Genomic DNA, 20,284 nt, shown 5'->3' with positions numbered 1-20,284 from the left:
TGTATAATATGTTAATAATAATAATACTTATAGTGGAAAGATGGTTTTAAATATCAGGACATTATAAACATCATATAGTCCTGTCTTCGGGTCTTAGAATCAGGTAAATAAATTCTCGAATGAAAACATATACTACACCATGCCATTAATTATTTTTACAAAAATCATGCTTAAATTGGGAAACCCCACGGGAAAATCTAAGTACACCTTATGATTCGGTAGCATGTAGAATGCAAGAGTAGCAATAAATGTGCTAATGTGTTCTTCATAATTCTTAAACCATTGTGAAGGAATTCCTGTACACCTTTTAATATATCACTTTAGTTTATTAAGGTTTGTGGGCATTTATGCACAGCTCTCTAAACGTCTTGCTGCAGTGTTTCAGTCCGGGTTAAGAATTTGACTGCACATGTGCTTGGGATCATTGTCCTGTTGCATAATTCCATTTCGGCCAAGTTTTAGCTTTAAGAGATTCAATTTGGCTTAAGAAAACTATGGCATGGAGCAGAGTTCATGTTCATCTGTAGGTCTGCAGGGGGCACAGGTCCTGTGGGTGCAAAACAAGCCCAAATCATCACCCCACCACCACCACCACCACACTTGACACTTGGTATGAGGTGCCTCTTCTGATATGCCATTTTTTGTTTTTTGCTAAACATACAGTAGCTATGTGCCTTATGTCCAGATTTCTCACTTTGGTATTGGTTGTCCAAAGAAAACACTTTAAAACAAATTATATATGTTCATGTTCAAGTTCATGACTTTAATATTTACATTCTAGCTGAGAACTGCAAATCTTTTTTTTATTTATTTTTTTTACATTATTTCTTTTAGCATTACATGTTCTTTCCTTGAGGTGAATTTGCTGGGACGTCCACTTCTGGGCAACCATCTTGAATGTTTTCCATGTCCTCTCTCTAAAATTATGATACAGTAGGTGTAAATTGTTTGGAAATTGACTTATATTCCTTCCCAGATTGACAGGCATTAGCAAGGGCTTGTCCAAGATCAACCTCCCCAAGATGGCATAAAGAAGAAACCTTCAGAGAAACTAGACTCAAGAGGGAACCCATCCTTCCCTCATATCCTTACACCAAATACTAAAGCAAGTGCAAGTGTTGTGCTTTCTTGACAAGAAAGTTGGTGTTTGTATGGATTGAGTGTTGCTAGGAGTCTGGAGGTTATATGGTCTTTGCCCAACCTTTCAAAGCACTTTATCAGAATAGAAGTTAGTGTTATGAGAAGGTAGTCATTGTGTTGATACTGAAGATTTCTTACGAAGTGGAATGATGGTGATGGTTTTGAAAAAAGGTGGTACGATGGCTTGGCTCAGGGAGGTGTTATAGATGGCTGTGAGAATATTCTTCGGTTGCTCAGCACATGACCTGGTACGTTGTCAGGTCTGGCAGCTTTACATGGGTTGACTTTTAGTAGCGCTGCACTAGCATTAGCTGCATTAAGCCAGATCACTTCGTCATCCAGACTGGAGAGGGCTTTCATAACTGTTGTTTTATTGTTTTTCTCAAACCTGCTAAAGTAGGTGTTGAATGTGTTGAGGAAGTTGATGTGATTGTGGGTATGGGGGGGTGTCCTTTTTGATCAGTAAACTGATTCTCAATTTTCGGACAATAGACACGTTTTTCTGCTTTCACACCAGTGGTCAACTTAGCTCTAGCAGATTTACTGTAAGAGCGTCAATGTCTCCTGTTTTGAAGACAACCTTGAGTACTATCAGAAGTATTTACCTCGTCGGTGTACCAGGGTATCTGAATTGCATGTGTAGTGATATTTTGTTTGACTGCTACCTCATTTACACACCTCGCTATGAATCACAGACTTAGCGGGCTCTGTTTGACCGATATGTTGTTTTAAAGTGACAGCCTCTCTGAACCCATTCCTGTTCTTTCATTCTTTCACACTTTCTTAGAAACAGCTACTTTTGGCCAGGTTCTTATCTGCTTTAAAGAAAGTTTGCTTCTCACTAGCAGTTGCCTGTATGCCAGAGTAAGCATTCCAAATTTCCTAGGTGGGGGGGTGCTTTAAATGCCTGCTTGATGTTTATGTAGACCTGATCTAGTGTGTTTTCTTCCCTGGTTGCGAGCTCACATGTTTGTAAAATGTGATAGGATTGTCTTTAGGTCAGCCTGATTAAAGTCACCGGCAATAATATACAGTAGACACAATCCGGGTTGGCATTAAGCATTGTATTAGCACTGAGGGAAATATAATTAATAGTTAATGAAGGGCAATTCATTAGCAGCATGTGGATACTCCTAAGCTCTTAAAGCTTCACACAGTTCTTCTATTGTGGCTTTTTTTTTGTAAAATAAATAATGATATAGTGTAATGCTATGTGCTGTTGTTTATCTCTGGTCATAGAAGTAGTTGATTTTTATTTTATTTTTGTCACGATCTGGTGGGTTTCTGTTTAGATTTCTGGCTTTTAGTTTTTCTTTACTTGTGTTTCCTGTTTTTCCCCACAAGGTGTCATCAGAGTGTTCCAAAGTACCTCATTAGCTCCTATTCCACCTGAGTCTTGTTTATCTTTGTGTATTTTTAAGGTACCAGTTTTATTCATACTATAATGTTGTGTGTTCTGTTTCCAAGGTTTGTTTTACGGAATGCCTTTTTTCTCGAAACAAAAGAGAAACAGTTTTCTTACCGTCTTTTCGTTTTGGGAAAATCATTGTTTTCAATTGAGTTTGGTTAACAGTGTATATTTAAGTTCTGATTTTTGGTAGACTTTAAAATACGAGGCTAATAAATAACATTGCCATTTCTAAACATCTTTGCATTTCAGTTGCACATTTCCTTGACTGTTACTGCTCCTGCCTCTTATGCAGTTGACCGACGCCAGTTTGAGCGCTGACAGATTTGATGCATAAAACTATAAAATTCGGAGGGTGTACTTTAACTCAAAACAAAATTCTAGAAATGGTAAAAAAGAAAATAAATAACTAAACTCAAACTATCACATATACTTATGTGTCAGTCTGGACATTTTGTGACTGTTAATGATTTGTCCACCAGATGCAACCAATGGGCCACCGCTATTCCCTAATTCCTATCCCCCAACTGTTAAATTTGTTTGACCTGATCCTTGTTTGTTGTGTGTATTTAGGCTAACCTTCTTGCTTTGGTTCTTGATGGTTTATTGTCTGTCCTTTGTTGCTTGCTGTGTGTGGTTGGTTGTTTGATTCCCGAGTCCTGTTTTGCTGATTGTGCTTCCCTTCTATTCTTTTATTATTTTGATTCTCTTATTTTTTATGTTTAATGATTTAAGTCATTTATGTTTTGCTCTGATTCCAAGTAATGGAGAGTGTGGTAAAAGTGAAGAGTGCAGGTAGGGTGGAGTGGGTGAAGAAGAGTGGCAGGAGGGATTTGTGATAAAAGCGTATCTGGAAGAGTGAAAGGGAAGGTTTATAGGACTGTGGTAAGACCTGCAATGTGGTATCGTTTAGAGACAGTGGCATTGAGTAAAAGACAGGAGGTGGAGCTGGAGGTAGCAGTGACAAGGATGGACAGGATTAAAATGAGTTTATTAGTGAGACAAAAGCCGTTAAGATTGAGATGGTTTGGACATTTGCAGAGGAGGGACATGGGGTATATTGGTAGGAGAATGCTGAGGATGGAGCCACCAGGAAGGAAAAAAAGTGGAAGACCAAGGAGGAGGTTTATAGATGTGGTGAGGGAAAACATGCAGGTAGTTGGGTTGAAAGAGGCAGATGTGGAGTGCAGGGGGGTATGAAGACAGATGATCTGCTTTGGCAACCTCGAATGGGAGAAGCTGAAAGATGATGTTTAGCTCAGATTCCCTGTGTACCCTGTATTCAAGTTTCTAACCTAACCCTAACCATTTTTTAACTGTTTAGCACTTTTTTTTTATTTAGTTTTGTTTCCTTGCTTTGAGATTTGTGCCTTCCCTGTGTTCTTTGTTACAAGTTTTGTTCCTTGTGGCTCGTTCCCTGTTCCTGAGATCTTCCTAGTTGTATCCTTCAGTTTTTCCCCTAGCTGTAGTCATCATTTTTGATTGGTGTGCCTGAGCCTCATGTCTTCCTAAGTTTTCCTGTTTGAGTGTATTTCTTTGTCATATTTAGTAATTAATGATTACCTGGCTTTAATTTTTTTAGGGGGAAAACCATAATTTTTAAGTTTGTTTTTGCTTCCTTGTGTACTTATTAAAACTATGGACTTGTGTATTAAGTATATCTCTGCATTTGGGTTGCAACACCTCCTAGTGGCAGACTGCTAGAATGTCTGCTACTCACTCAGGCAACCTGGGTTCAAAATGCATTCCCAAATCTTATGCATTCAGACCCTTTGCAATAACACTTAAATAAGCTTAGTTGCTTCTCAATTCTTTTGATTGTTAATGAGATGTTTGTACATCTTGATAAGAGTCCTGTTGTGTAAAGGTTTATTGGTTGGGCATTATTTGGAAAGGTGTGCACATCTTTATAGAAGGCCTCACAGTTAACAATGCATATCAGAGCAAAAACCAAGCAATGAGGTCAAAGGCATTGTTCAAGAGGAAGGCTAAAAAATTGCTGCACTGAAGATTCCCAGGAGCACAGTGGAGCATTGCTTCCATAAGATGAAGGCCTTTATTATCATTTAACAAAAGCCGGAGTTGGTCTGCCGAGCAGCCTCACTTCCACATTATATACCCTTAAACACAAATGCATTTCTATTCATCCCACTTCTCCGTCCATACATTGTCCACCTAACAGCTGTGCCTCATTTGGGCCCCCCCCTTATACATAGAATGGTGGCACCCAAATGTCTAGGTATGGACACGCACACATAACAATCTATACTATTTCATGCATAGATACCACACGTCAAATTCCTGTACGCATACACATCAGAAGAAAATTTGAATAGAAGTAACATACAAATGTTGCATAAGCATATTTGATTAGCCTTATAGCCTAGCATGGCTAGATGGGACTAGTCTCCCCTCAGTGCGAATCCTATAGATGCCAACTTATAGTTTGCCAACAGGCACCTAAAGGACTTTTTTTGGACTGTGTAGTACAACATTCTTTGGTTGGATGAAATGAACTGTTTGGCCTCAATTCTAAACATTGTCTGGCAATAATAAAGCACTGTTAATCTCAATAAAACTATCCCAAAAGTGAAACATGGTGGTGGCAGCATTATGCTGTGGGGGGTGTTTTTGCTGCAGGGACTTGCCAACTGGTCAAGGTTGAGGGAAACCTGAATGAAGCAAAGCAAAATCATCAATAAAAACCTGTTTCACAGCCGAAGGTTCAGCTTCCCACATGATGACATGTAGCACAAAGCCAAGACAACATAATAGTGGCTTAGGGATAACTGCTTGAAAGTTCTATAGTGGTCAAGCCAGAACCCTGACCTAGCCAGAACCCTATTGAACATCTCTGGAGAGACCTAAAAGTGGCTGTTCACCGACTTTCCCAATCTAATCTAATCTAAATAACTTGAGAGGATTTGACTTGAAGAATGGAAAATCTCCCAATCCAAGTATCATAGCTAAAAAGACGTTTAAGCAACTTTATCAGCAATTAAGTTCTGAGTAAAAGGTTTGACTACTTGTGTACATGTGATATATATATATATATATATATATATATATATATATATATATATATATATATATATATATACATTGTAATGAGCCAGTTTTATTTCCTTTGTGAAAAGGCGGTGTCAGTGTTGGTTCTGCTGTGAAAGTGACTGAGTTGGATAAAGAAGCCTAATTAAAGAAAGCTGCTCTGTTTGACTCAACAATCGTGGTGTCCTCCTCGTTCATCCTTCATTCAAACACAACGCAGAGACAATTGGGGGAGCACACCGGCGAAGAGGGTTACATATATATATATATATATATATATATATATATATATATATATATATATATATATATATATATATATATGTGTAGGGATAGTGTAATTTGCTCTCCCTGCCTTTGGAGGGAGCTGTGTGTTCTTTGTTATTAGTGGATTAAACCTTTATTCGCAAGGGTGGAGCTGTTTCCCCCAGTTCTATTTCCTTTGTGAAAAGGTAAGAAGGATTTTCACTGTTCTCAATAATATATGTTAAATTTATCCAATTAGGTTAGCCATCCATGTTATTCAAAGAAATATATTGTTTTACAAAGGGTTTAATAAAATGTTTGTGAAATTATATTGGATGGATTGTTTTATATATTTTATTTCTTGCATGTTTTCTGTGTTCCATGTGGTGCAGCATATTTTATGTAATGTCGTGATGTGTTATTCTTTTTATTTTGGCTACAGCCAACATTTGTCTGTTACATGCAGTAGTTTAATTTTGGTTTTCAGTGAATTTGTGAACCATGACTTACTATTTAGCTGTAGCCACATCCATATTTAGTGTAAATCAAATGTGTTATAAATGTGTGTATGTATGTATATGTATCTATGTTGGACATTGTAATGAGCCAGTTCTATTTCCTTTGTGAAAAGGCGGTGTCAGTGTTGGTTCTGCTGTGAAAGTGACTGAGTTGGATAAAGAAGCCTAATTAAAGAAAGCTGCTCTGTTTGACTCAACAATCGTGGTGTCCTCCTCGTTCATCCTTCATTCAAACACAACGCAGAGACAATTGGGGGAGCACACCGGCAAAGAGGGTTACATCTTTGGTGCCGTGACCCGGATTGTTGGTTTTCTATGTCAATGGAAGTAAGCTTTCGGATAACTAGTAAAAAAAAAAAAATGTCCTGTATTTAAATAGTATTTAGTATATAGTTAAATCTCTTGAAGTGGGTAATTGTATTTCATTGTTTATTTTATTTATTTATTTTTTTCTTTTCTCATCCTGTGTGATTTAAAGGTTGATAAAGTTCTTTTTGAGTAGAAAACACATGATAAACACAAACACATCCACTTACTAAATTGCAATTCATTTAATTATAATTTTGCAAACAATATATATTTAGGATTGTACACTACGTCCACACTGATCTGCACGGGTATTAAATAGTCAAAGAAGTAAAAGAGAAATGCAAGGGCTCCCTGAAACCACCCCTCATCGACCACCTCACTGTCTCCAAGTACCATTAAGACAGCCCTTTCAGGCCACCCCATGGTTACCAGCAAAGCAAGACAAAATCCAAGAAAATCAAATAGGTATGCCTGTCAGTTTGACTATAGGGATTGGGTCCCAGCCAGATGTTAACATTGAACAGTCCGTCAGGCCTAAGTCATCGCAGTTAGCAGTACAACGAAAGAATGTGCCTCACTGGCAACAGTCTGGCAACTGTCCCAAAGCCTATGAACATCAGGCCTCAGCTCACCCACAAGCCCCAGATAATGCCCCTAGTAAACTTCCAACCACCATGCATATGTCTGCAGTTAGTCTGCACCAGCCTAATTTGACGAATGGCCAATTCCAAGCTAACATGAATGACCGGGTCACCAACAGTCATGCGTCACCAAATTTGGCTAGCGGAATGACACCTGACCAGGCCCCTTTCCCAAATGACCCACACCCACCCCAAGCATCATCTATGCCACCTAAAGCCAACATTCCTTATTATCCCAATATGTACATTTCCCCAGATTGTCTGAATTTTTCTGAATCAAAGGTTGTTACACCACAAGCTAATTTGACTGGCCATCCAATAGGGATTCCGGCTCCTCAGTCCTCATGCCATGGTGTACCAAATACCATGTACTCAACACCACCTGACCCATTTCTCCCAGCAGTAACGACTGTCTTGACAGATACCAGCTTTTCTCGGAAAATAGACCAAATTAATGTGAACAAAAATTACAATGATCAACAGCACACATTACATTCGAACTGTGGCATTGTGTCAACTTCCTTAACTCCCGTGCATGTTCCTATGACTGTGCCAGTGTATCGTGGTTCACAAATGTATGCCCAACAACCAAATCCCTTGATAAAACCCGGTTTTACTCAGACACACCAGGTACGTAATGTGCAAATATTCAGTGGTGGTCCAGATTGCAGGATTCTTATTGAAGACTGGATACGGGACATGCAGTATCTTATTGATGCAGGAGGGATGCCTGAAAATCTGGGTTTTGCCACAGTGGTGCGACATCTGAGTGGCGAAGCCAGAAGCAGAATACCAGCAGAGCTTTTGAAGAACTACGAGCCGAGTATAGTGATATGCAGACATCTCTTGACCCATTAGCTGATTTTTATGAGAGATACCAGTGCACTGGTGAATCTGCATGTTCATACGCCATTGCTTTGGAGGCAACCTTACGTTCAGTGGAAGGGGCACAGTATGAAGGCCGTCCTTTCCCAGATCGAGATAGCAAACTGACTCATCAGTTTATGAGAGGATTAAATGATGAGGAAGTTTATAACAGGCTGGCTCCAATGATGCCTAGACTCCTAAGTTTTCGTGAACTTCAAACAGAGCTTCAGAACCTTGCTCGAGAGACAAAAAAGTTACAAACGCAGCCAAAAGCCAAACAGACATTTGCCCAGGCTCAGTTTACAACTGGCTGCAGTAACCAGAATGGAGAAAATCAGATCGCTGAGAAAGTGAACCGACGGAACTCAGATCTGTCTGAACTAACTGCCTTGGTAAAGAAACTGGTATGCAGCCAAGAGGATCAAAAGAATAGGTTGATGCAGCTGGAGGCTAGAGTTGGAGCATCGCCATGGACTGTGGTTACTCAGGCCCGGAGATCTCAAGGGGTAATGACACTGATGCAAGGCGTAGTGTGCTATCGCTATGGAAAACGGGACACATTGCACGTTTGTGTCGGACAGTGATGACTGATGTGACAGTCCAGGCTGAAAATGAAGCAGAGACCAGGCAGGATTTAAACATGTAAAGTCTGTGGTTACCGGGGCAACCACAGGCAGGCAACAAAGTCCCCAGCAACGTGAGACAGGCAAGTCTAAACTAGCTGATACCCCGCTAGTAGGTCCCTGTAATGAAGGGGTGGTTGAAGTGGATGGAGAGATGTAAGGCTCTCATTGATTCTGGCTCTCAAGTCACGACAATTACTGATGAGTTTTGGCAACAGCATCCTGTTCTGCGTACTCAGGAGTTGAAGCCATCAGACATCCCCATTGAAGGTGCCGCTGGCCAGCCCGTATCTTATGTTGGTGTGCTTTGTATCAACCTAAAGTTTTTGGGGAGGGTGTATTCAAATGTTCCTGTTTTTGTTGTCCCTGTAACAGAATACCGGTCCAGTGTTCCATTGCTAATTGGGACTAATTTGATAAGGGTTTCCAGAAATGATCTCAAAGCATCATATGGCAAAAAATATCTGGCTGAAGTGAAATTGTCTTATCCTGAGTGGCACTCTGCATTCATGGATCTAAATAAGAGTGAGCCTGGTGGGGCTATGGGCAGGATAGGTCAAGTTCAGTATGCTGGCCACAGAATAAAAATACCGGCTGGTATGGAGCATGATGTTATTGGCAGAGTTATGGGTGGGCCAAAGAAAACAAATTACACAATTCTGGTGGAGGATAAGCTCGAAAAAAAATACCAGAAGGCCTTATAGTTGCCAGGCTGATTGCTGATGTGAAAAAAGGTTGTGTTCCTGTCCGTGTTTTGAACCTGTCTGGGAAGGATGTCATAGTCAATCCAAGGACCCTGTTGGCAGATGCTTTCCTAGTCCAAAATGTTTTTGAAAGTGGAGACAAGTGCCGACTGCCATATCAAAATCAATTCATGTGTCAGAGTCACTGTGAGAGCTCAGTGTCTTTTCAAAGTCAACAGCAGATAACTAGTGCTGAGTCTGACCATAGTGTGACATGTGGAGTTGATCTCAGACCTGCAGCACTGGAAGGTGAGGAGCAGTTGATATTGCTGAAGGATTTGTTGCGGAGGAATGCTGATGTCTTCTTCAAACACTCCACGGACTATGGACATACCACCACTGTGCAACATGAGATTCCACTAGTAGACCCAAAACCTTTCCGCCTCGCTTATCGGAAAATACCTCCATCTCAGTACCAGGAGGTACGGAAGGCCATATCACAGATGGAAGAAGCTGGAGTCATTCGTCCAAGCAAAAGCCCATATGCATCTCCCATTGTTGTTGTGTCTAAAAAAGATGGCTCTTTAAGGATCTGTGTGGACTACAGGAAATTGAATTCCTGTAGCACCAGAGATGCTTTTCCTCTACCACGAATAGAGGACGCATTGGAGGCATTGGGGCAGGCAAGGTTCTTTTCGACTCTTGATCTCACATCTGGTTACTGGCAAGTTGAGGTGGCTGAGCAGGACAAGCACAAAACTGCTTTCAGAATGGCCCATCAACATTCCAAAGATTGATGACCTGTTGTTTTGGTGACTTGAATTTTGAAAGTCTCTTGATCTATTTTGATGACATAATTATCTTCTCTAGGACCTTTGAAGAGCACCTTGAGCGGTTGGAAGTAGTGTTCAGCCGGCTCACGAACATGGTTTGAAGCTAAAGCCTCAAAAGTGCAGCCTGTTGAGAAAGGAAGTTCAGTACCTGGGCCATGTGGTGTCAGCAGAGGGTATTCATACAGATCCTGAGAAGATAAGCAGAGTCAAGGACTGGAAGCGGCCATCAAATGTGAAGGAGGTGCTGGCGTTTGTTGGTTTCGCTGGGTACTATAGACGGTTAATTGAGGGATATGCAACATTAGTGGCACCCCTGTATAGACTTACTTCTGGTGACCCAAAGAAAAAGAAAAGAGGTTCAAAAAGAGCTTATGGACCTGAGAAGCCATTTCAATGGTCCGACGAATGTGAAAAAGCTTTTGAAGCATTGAAGGGGAGATTGACTACTGCACCAATTCTGGGCTACCCTGACTACAGCTTGCCATTTGTGCTGCAAACGGATGCTTCTGGCGAGGGTCTGGGGGCTGTACTGGCACAAGTTCAAGACGGTGAGGAAAAGGTGATTGCTTATGCCAGCAGAGGATTGAGGCCGCCAGAAACCCGCTACCCCGCACACAAATTGGAGTTTTTAGCTCTAAAGTGGCCAGTTACAGAAAAGTTCTATGACCACCTCTATGGACATAAGTTTTCTGTGCTGACTGATAACAACCCTCTTAAATATGTGATGAGCACTGCAAAGTTGGATGCCAAGGGCCAGCGCTGGGTGTCGCAACTTGCCATGTTTGACTTTGACATTGAGTATAGGCGAGGGAAGTTTAACTCAAATGCTGACGCACTCTCAAGAATGTCGAGGCAAGAGGTTACAGAAACTCTTCAGTCATGTCCACAGTTAATTTCTTCAACTCAGAGAAACCAGTCCTGGGGAGCTGACTCAGGTGGAAAGCAGGCAGATGATAGTGAGCAAGCAGAGAGAACTGATGAATGCACAGGGGGCGAGTTTGTGCAAGTTATTGATAAGCCAGCTAACCTGTTTGATGGGGCAGGAACTGATGCACTGCCTGTAATGACAAAGTTAGAGATCAGAGGGTATCAAAAAGAGGACCCTGTCATTGGGCCTGTTCTCTACTACAAAACATTGAACAGAAAGCCAAGACGGAGAAAGGTTGGAGAAAGGAAGAAATACACTGGTTCTCTTAAAAGAATGGAGGAGACTGATGGTCAAAGATGGAATTCTTTACAGACAAGTTAAACATTCCCAGGGTGCCCAGCTGGTGTTACCAGAGAAAATGAGACTTATAGCTAAAACAAGTCTTCATGATGATTCTGGCCATTTGGGATTTGAACGTACTGTGAATCTGGTCCAAGAACGGTTCTTTTGGCCAAGAATGCATCAAGAGGTAAAGTCCTGGTGTGAGCAGTGTGAAAGATGTTGTCTGAGAAAAACTCCAACAGCTGGAAATAGGGCTCCGTTGGTGAGCATTCACACTAAAGCCCCTATGGAACTGATTTGCATGGATTTTCTTGTCTTGGAAAAGTCTAAGGGAGGAATAGAGAATATTCTGGTGGTAACCGATCATTTCTCGAGATTTGCTCAGGCTTACCCCACAAAAGACCAGAAGGCTGTCACGGTGGCAAAGGTGCTCTGGAAGAATTTCTTCTGCCGATTTGGGTTCCCAACAAGACTCCATGCTGATCAGGGCAGAAATTTTGAAAGTACAGTGGTCAAAGAGTTGTGCAAGTTGACTGGAATCACAAGGACTCATACCAGCCCTTACCACCCACAGGGCAATGGAACCACAGAGAGATTCAACAGAACTCTGATGAATATGCTGGGCACTCGATCCTGATCAAAAACCCAGGTGGCATGAATATGTTGATGCACTGACACATGCATACAATTGTACTCAACATGATTCAACTGGTTTCTCGCCATACTTTCTGATGTATGGAAGACATCCACAACTGCCTGTTGATCTTATTTTCGGGCTGACAACTGAAAAACCGCCATGTAAGTACAGTGAATATGTCCAGTCGCTGCGTGAATGCTTGACATACGCTTATGGTGAGGCAGACAGAATGTCGAGGCATGCTAAGGAACTTCAGAAGAAGCACTATGATAGGAAAGCCAGGAGTAATGTGTTTCAACCTGGTGACAGAGTGATGGTGAAATTGTGTTATGTTGAGGGAAAATAGAAGCTGGCTGACAGGTGGGAACCACATCCATATATTGTAGTAAAGAAACAGCCAGACATTCCGGTGTATGTGGTTCGTTTAGAAGATGGTGACAGGGAAAGAGTTATCCACCGAAATCTTCTGGCCCAGTGTATGTTTTTCCCGGTGGGCTCAAAGCACCTAGCTGGAGATGAGTCGGACATTGCAGAAGTGTCTGGGATAGACTCAAGTGATGCTGAGGGAGAAGTGGAAGTGGTGGAAACTGGCGAGAGTGGAGAAAGTGGCAGAATTACACAGTGCACAAGTGTGGGTTTGCCAGATATTGCGGACGAAGAGTGCAAACAGAATGAGAGTCTGTTGGAAGAGATTGTGGGAGAAAGGACAGCGCAAAATGAGCAGACACCACTGGAAGTCTCGGATCTTGGCTGTCCAGAGAGGAGATTTCCTGACCGGAAAAGGTGCCCACCAAGTAGACTCTCTTTAGACATTCATGCCATAAATGGTGAAAGTGACCAGGAGAAGTTAGAGAGAGGAAGAAAATTGTGGGAAGCTGCCAAGGCCAGGAAGACCTGCTTTAGCAACACTGTTAATCATGCGCATACTTGATAGTGTCTTAAGTTCTAAATTTGCTTGATTTCAATTATTTAGGTTTAACCTGAGTTTACAGATGACTGGGACGACATCATTTAAGGTGGGGGTGGATGTAGGGATAGTGTAATTTGCTCTCCCTGCCTTTGGAGGGAGCTGTGTGTTCTTTGTTATTAGTGGATTAAACCTTTATTCGCAAGGGTGGAGCTGTTTCCCCCAGTTCTATTTCCTTTGTGAAAAGGTAAGAAGGATTTTCACTGTTCTCAATAATATATCCAATTAGGTTAGCCATCCATGTTATTCAAAGAAATATATTGTTTTACAAAGGGTTTAATAAAATGTTTGTGAAATTATATTGGATGGATTGTTTTATATATTTTATTTCTTGCATGTTTTCTGTGTTCCATGTGGTGCAGCATATTTTATGTAATGTCGTGATGTGTTATTCTTTTATTTTGGCTACAGCCAACATTTGTCTGTTACATGCAGTAGTTTAATTTTGGTTTTCAGTGAATTTGTGAACCATGACTTACTATTTAGCTGTAGCCACATCCATATTTAGTGCAAATCAAATGTGTTATAAATGTGTGTATGTATGTATATGTATCTATGTTGGACATTGTAATGAGCCAGTTCTATTTCCTTTGTGAAAAGGCGGTGTCAGTGTTGGTTCTGCTGTGAAAGTGACTGAGTTGGATAAAGAAGCCTAATTAAAGAAAGCTGCTCTGTTTGACTCAACAATCGTGGTGTCCTCCTCGTTCATCCTTCATTCAAACACAACGCAGAGACAATTGGGGGAGCACACCGGCGAAGAGGGTTACATATATAAATATATATATATATATATATATATATATATATATATATATATATATATATATATATATATATATATATAAATATATATATAAATATATATATATATATATATATATATATATATATATATATATATATATATATATATATATATATATATATATATATATATATATATATATATATATATATATATATATATATATTTAGAAAAATGCCTGCAATTAAAAAATTAAATATTACATATATAATCATTATTATATATATATTTTAATTGCAGGCATTTTTCTAATTTTATCGTACTTTGTCATTATATGGTACTAGATTAAGAAAAATTAATTTGAATGTTGTATCAGGCTGCAACATGACAAAACTGACATGTTGACAATGTTGTAACATTAAAAATGGCCAGGAGATGGCAGAGCAATGCAGTGAAATGCACATCGTGTCACTGCATTGCTTTGCCATCTACTGGCCATTTATAATGTGACAACACTCTAATCCACCTTGTTAATCCTTTAAAATAAAAACTCTTTTTAGTACTTATGGATATTTTTTTCACATCCTTGAATGTCACCAAAGGGCAGAAACCAATTGCTTCAGAACACACTTCAGAACTGAGGATACATGGTCATAAACAAAATAAAAATACATCAGCAATAATGAATTTATGACTAAATAGGAAGGATTTGCATGTATTTCTTTATTAATTCTATCATTAGGAAAATTACATTTATTCACAAATAAGTACAGATAAGCAATCTATAAAAAGGCTGCAAGAGACATTGGAGTGGGAGTGAGCGCTTATTGCTTTAATATTGCACAAAAAATAGCCATATGCTAGCCATAAGTATGTTGTTCTCAAATCTTGCTTACTATAAGGTAATGTCCTGAATCCAGAGGTGAATACAAGTGCTGGGTGAGAATGCTTTATTATAATAAAACAAGCAAAATAATCTATCTGTAGGTAAACACAAAATCATAAACAGGCAATGGTCGGCCTAAAACAAGAATTATAACGTAAACATGAAGCAAAAGATCAAAGATCGTGAAAAGGTGCAAAAGGAGTGAAAAAGGCTTAGTCTGAACAGACATAGTGATACTTCATGATCCGACAACAGAAACACAAGGGTATTTAAACACAAGCTTGAGGAGTTTGTGGGAGTTGGCAGCACTGACAGCCCCTAGCATGAGCAGGATTTGGAAGGAGACCATGCTGCCTGTCTTTGGTGAAGCAGGTCATGAGTACCAGTCAAGCTTGAGTCATGGTGGAGCTCTTTGTGGATAGCTGCCTTTTCAGTTTCAGAGGTAATAGTGGTTGCCTCAATGACCTTATGCTTGCACTTGTCATGAACCCTAGCCCTGGTTCACCTTAAAAAATGAGGAAACAAGCAAGCAGGCATATCATTCAGGCTGGTACTGCCCAAAACTTTAACATTGGTTTCTTTAAGCAATGGGGCCACTGAATTGGGGCATGGTGAAGGCCCATCCATCCCAGCAGATAGTCCCGGCCACCTACTGTACTTGATGACCAACTTCTCCTTCTGGATGGTGCTGTACCGATTCTCTCGCACCAATAGCTTACAGCTGATGTACAGCATGGGGTGCAAGAACAAAATTGAAAAGTCAGGGAAATTTAAAAGTGGGGGATCTGCCAATATTCCTTGGATAAATCCAGCTTTATATAGATGTGTGCTGTGCCTAGCTGGTCAACCAATGCATCTACGCAAGGCTTTGGATACACATCATAGACACCACACTGACCTTTCTAAATCCCACACAGAAATGGACAGACCTATCAGACTTGGGAACTTGGACCACTGAGCTGCTCAAATAACTGTGGAGTTCCTTAAATTCTCCAATGTCAAACACTGACTCAGAGTTCCTTTCTGGACAATTTCTTTATGTTCGTAGTATGGGTAACATTTGCGGGGGGTGGGGGAGTTAATATGGTGTTCGAAGAGGTTTGTATGCATGGGTAGAGGATAAAACGCATCCAAGAATTATTGAATGCCTCCAGTCCCAGCCTATCCCCTTTCAGAAACCCGCCATTGCTAGAGAGAAAGGTAAAGCCTCTCTCCAAGGTTTCAGGCGGTGGGGACATTTGGATTGCATCACCCCTATTCATGCACCCAACCACATAATCATATTTTCCAATTCACTGTCTAACCTCAAAGAGTCCTTGCCACTTTCCAAGTAATTTGGAGCTCAGTGTGGGTAGTAATATGAGGGTTTTTTCTCCTGTGCAAATTCATGCAGCTGCATGCCCTTAATATACAGCCAGGACTGCTATTATTTAGTCTGTTGCAAATTCTCCACTTACTGTGTTGAGTTTTGCGCTTAGGTCAAAGAAGAACTGAATTTCATTCCTCCTGCTGCTCAAACATGCATATAGATTGCAAAGTGAATCTAAAAAGGAAATACACAACACCGGATTTCACTTAACCAGCAGACTAATACCCCCCAAACAGTTATGCCCAGGCCAAAGGGGGGGTGAGAAACCTCTACTCAAGACCTCACCAGGGTAGGAGATTCTCAGTCACAGTGTGGCCCTTAAGGATTTAGACAAACTGTCTAGAAACATTCCTACATTCACCCCAGGCCCTGGAGGAGGGTAGAACATACAAGTCTACCTACAAGACATTGACTTTCATTTACTGACTGTAGCCAATGTTACCACACAAGACCAACTTTACCTCCTCAGGATCACCTCCAGCCGCGAGGCGCAGAGCTTTCTGGAAGTCAGAGAAGATCAAAGCAGAGAACCAGCAGCTTTAAAAGGCTCTGATTAAGGAGTTCTCTGACCCAGATTCAGATCAAGGACTGTTTACTGCTCTGGATCTAAAACAGAGCAGGCAAGAAACCACACAAGCCTACTATATCAGGCTCTGACAGGCCTTCTTTGGAGCCTGAAATGAGCCAGGAATGGAGGAGGACATAAACTTCAAAACTTTGTTCCTTAGAAATCTACACCCTGCTGTGAGTCACTAGATGTCCATCCAACAGCTGCGAGACTTGGCCTGTAAAGCCTATATCAAACAAAGGGGTGTTTCTAAAAAGACTGTAAAAGCCCCCACAATCTATCCTGTCTCCGAACAATGGTCAGAACTGGCACTAGAGGACGCCCAGCAACTCCACGGTTACAAACCTTTTCAACAAGTGTCACAATGCTTTCCAGCCAGCAGAGAACAACATGGTCACGGCATCCCAAGTACCAAACTGAAAGCCCTGGAAGATTCTGGGACAGACCATGACCACCACTCAACCTAAAGGATAGAGCCACATGGAAAGGACGGAAACGGCCCAAAGGAAACTGGCACTCGACAGCACAAGCATCAGGTTTAGGCTGGAAGCAGCAAAGAAACCCTTAACATGCTCTAGACAAGCCCAAATATGAACTACTAATAACACAGGACTGAGAAAAGACATTGGAAATGGCAGAGATCTTGAGAGTTTTAAAGGAAATCATACAGAAAAAACGCCACAAAAGGGACAAGGAGGACAAGTCAGATCAATTATGACTAAGCCGGAGACCTGACCTAAACAACCACGATGTGTCCTCACAAACTGAACCACCAGATCCCACCAACTTCCAGAACCACACTTCCAGCCAGGACCACTGAAATACTTTTACTAGGACCACATGCAGCTAGAAGTAAACTTTCTGATTATGTAGCATCTCTGGATGGTGTTTCTGTCTCAGTGTGTACAGCAGTCAAAAACCTTGGTGTGATTATTGACCCGAGTCTTTCCTTTGAGGCTCATGTGAATAATATTACCAGGATCACCTTCTTTCAACATAGAAATATTGCTAAAATTAGAAATATGATGTTGTTACAGAATGCAAAAAAACTAGTTTATGCTTTTGTTACATACATGTTACTGTAATGCTTACTGTCTGGGGTTTCCAAAAAGTGCATAAATTAGCTTTAAGTTAGTTCAGAATTCAGCAGCAAGTGTCCTCACTAGATCTAGAATATGAGCACATCACCCATGTTTTAATCAGTCTACACTGACTGCCAATTAAATTTCACATTGATTATAAAATACTACTTCTAATGTACAAAGCATTTAAAGGTCTCGCGCCGCAGTATCTGAGTAAACTTTTGTACCAATATGATCCTACACGCCTACTTAGATGAAAAGGTGCAGGCTATTTGTTGGTACAAATAGGTACCATCTTAGGGACTCCTTGTCATCGTGTAATGCTTACGACGAGCGCTTCCCTCACGGGGTGGGAAGCGGTCATGAGTGGCCACTCCGCCCAAGGTCTGTGGAGTGGGTCAATGTCTCTTGTAGCAAAAAAATTGCCTGGAGATGATGCCGGTGTTTTTGGGGTTAAAACACCTCCTCCCGCATGGACAATACAGCAGTGGTCTCGTACATCAACCAACAGGGGGTTCTCTGGTCTCGCCCCATGTACAAGCTGTCACAAAAGGTCCTCCTGTGGTCCCAGGACAAACTCTTCTCACTGAGAGCTGTTTACATCCAGGGACGGTTGAATGTCAGAGCAGACGCCCTGTCAAGACAATTGCCAAGGCCAAGGAATGGGGGCTCCACCTCAAGGGAGTGGAGCAGGTATGGCAGAGGTTCTACAGAGCACAGGTAGATCTGTTTGTGACCCAGGAGACTTTGCACTGTGCTATTTACATTTACATTTGCGGCATTTAGCAGATGCCCTTATCCAGAGCGACGTACAAAAGTGCTTTGAGTCTCTAGTAATGTATAAATCTACACTGGTATGGAAGATTACAAACTTAATATAAATATAACCCTTGAATTCTACAAACTTGAAAAGTTCTATTTAAATATTTCAGAAAGAGGTAGGTCCTCAGTCCTCACATGAGGATAGTCAGGGACTCTGCTGAACGGACATCTAAGGGAAGTTCATTCCATCACCTCGGTGCCAGAACAGAGAAGGTGTACCTTGAAGTGTACTTACCTCTCATTCTGAGAGAAGGTGGTACCAGTCGAGCAGTGCTGGAGGATCTCAGACAGCGTGGTGCATTGCAAAATGTGATGAAGTCACTGAGGTAAGATGGTGCTGGTCCGCAAGCATCAGTGTTTTGAATCTGATACATGCAGCTACTGGATACCAGTGAAGGGAGCGCAGCAGTGGGGTGGTGTGGGAGAACTTGGGCTGATTGAACACAAGTCATGCAGCTGCATTTTGGATCATTTGCACTAGACGAATAGCGTTCAGGGGAAGACCTGCCAGCAGAGACTTGCAGTAGTCAAGTCTTGAAATGATTAGAGACTGAACAAGCACATGGGCAGCCTGTGTGGACAGAAATCTTCAGATGTTATAGAGAAGAAATCGACAAGAACAAGCAACATTAGTGACATGTGGAAAGAAGGACAGTTCATTGTCCATAGTTACCCCAAGGTTACGAGCAGTGGCTGTTGAAGTGTTATTTGGAGATCTTGACCTGGAGATGAATCACCTGGGATGACCAGCAGTTCTGTTTTGCTGGGGTTGAGTTTTAGTTGGTGAGCACTCATCCATGAAGATATGTCTGTCAAGCATGCTGAGATCCGAGCGGAAGCTGTGGTATCTGATGGAGGGAAAGAAAAGATTAGTTGAGTGTCATCTGCATAGCAGTGATAAGAAAACCAATGTGAGGATATGACTTCACCAATGGAGTGGGTATAGAGGGAGAAAAGAATGGGACCAAGTAGCGAGCCTTGTGGGACACCAGTGGTGAGTCTGCACTGGGCAGATGTGGATCCCCTCCATGTTACCTGGTATGGGTGACCTTCCAGGTAGGAAGCAAACCATTCCCATGCTGTTCCGCAGACACCGAGGCTCATGAGGGTTGACAAAAGTGTCTTGTGGTTGACTGTGTCAAATGCTGCTGAAAGGTCCAGAAAGATAAGAACAGATGACAGCTTGGCTGACCGAGCAGCATGCAGTTTCTCAGAAACAGCCAAAAGGGCCGTCGCTGTGGAATTTGCCGCTTTAAATCCAGACTGGTTAGGATCATGGAGGTTGTTCTGTGAGGTTGTTCTGTAAGAACAGTGCGTTCAAGATATTAAGAAAGAAAGGAGAGAAGTGATACCGGTCTGTAGTTGTTGATGTCTGATGGATCCAGAGCAGGTTTCTTCAAGATGGGAATGACCCTTGCTTGCTTGAAGGTAGATGGTACATAGCCAGATGTTAATGACCCATTGATGATTGTGGAGATGAAGGGCAGGAGATCTTGTGTGTTGGTCTGAAGCATAGTTGAAGGGATTGGATCCAGAGGACAGGTGGTGGGATTGCAAGTTTGGATGACTTGCAGGATCTCATCTTCTGTTAAGGTTGAGAAGCTTAACAGAGACATAGTGGATTGTTGGCTGTGTTGTCTAGTCATTGTTGGGGAGTGAAGTGAATTGAAGGTCTGGCAGAT

At 41.4% G+C, this 20,284-nt stretch overlaps 1 long non-coding RNA gene across 1 annotated transcript; it reads left to right on the top strand.

Moving 5' to 3' along the window:
• The first annotated feature begins 12,170 nt into the window (after positions 1 to 12,170).
• Positions 12,171 to 13,814, top strand: LOC124389353. The gene is made up of 2 exons (XR_006926574.1): positions 12,171 to 13,317; positions 13,731 to 13,814. It is a non-coding gene; the product is annotated as an uncharacterized LOC124389353 (long non-coding RNA).
• Positions 13,815 to 20,284: the final 6,470 nt, after the last annotated feature.

This window comes from Silurus meridionalis, chromosome 7 (assembly GCF_014805685.1).
Source record: "Silurus meridionalis isolate SWU-2019-XX chromosome 7, ASM1480568v1, whole genome shotgun sequence".
Lineage (NCBI taxonomy): Eukaryota > Metazoa > Chordata > Actinopteri > Siluriformes > Siluridae > Silurus > Silurus meridionalis.
This window is presented reverse-complemented; position numbering and strand designations above follow the sequence as displayed.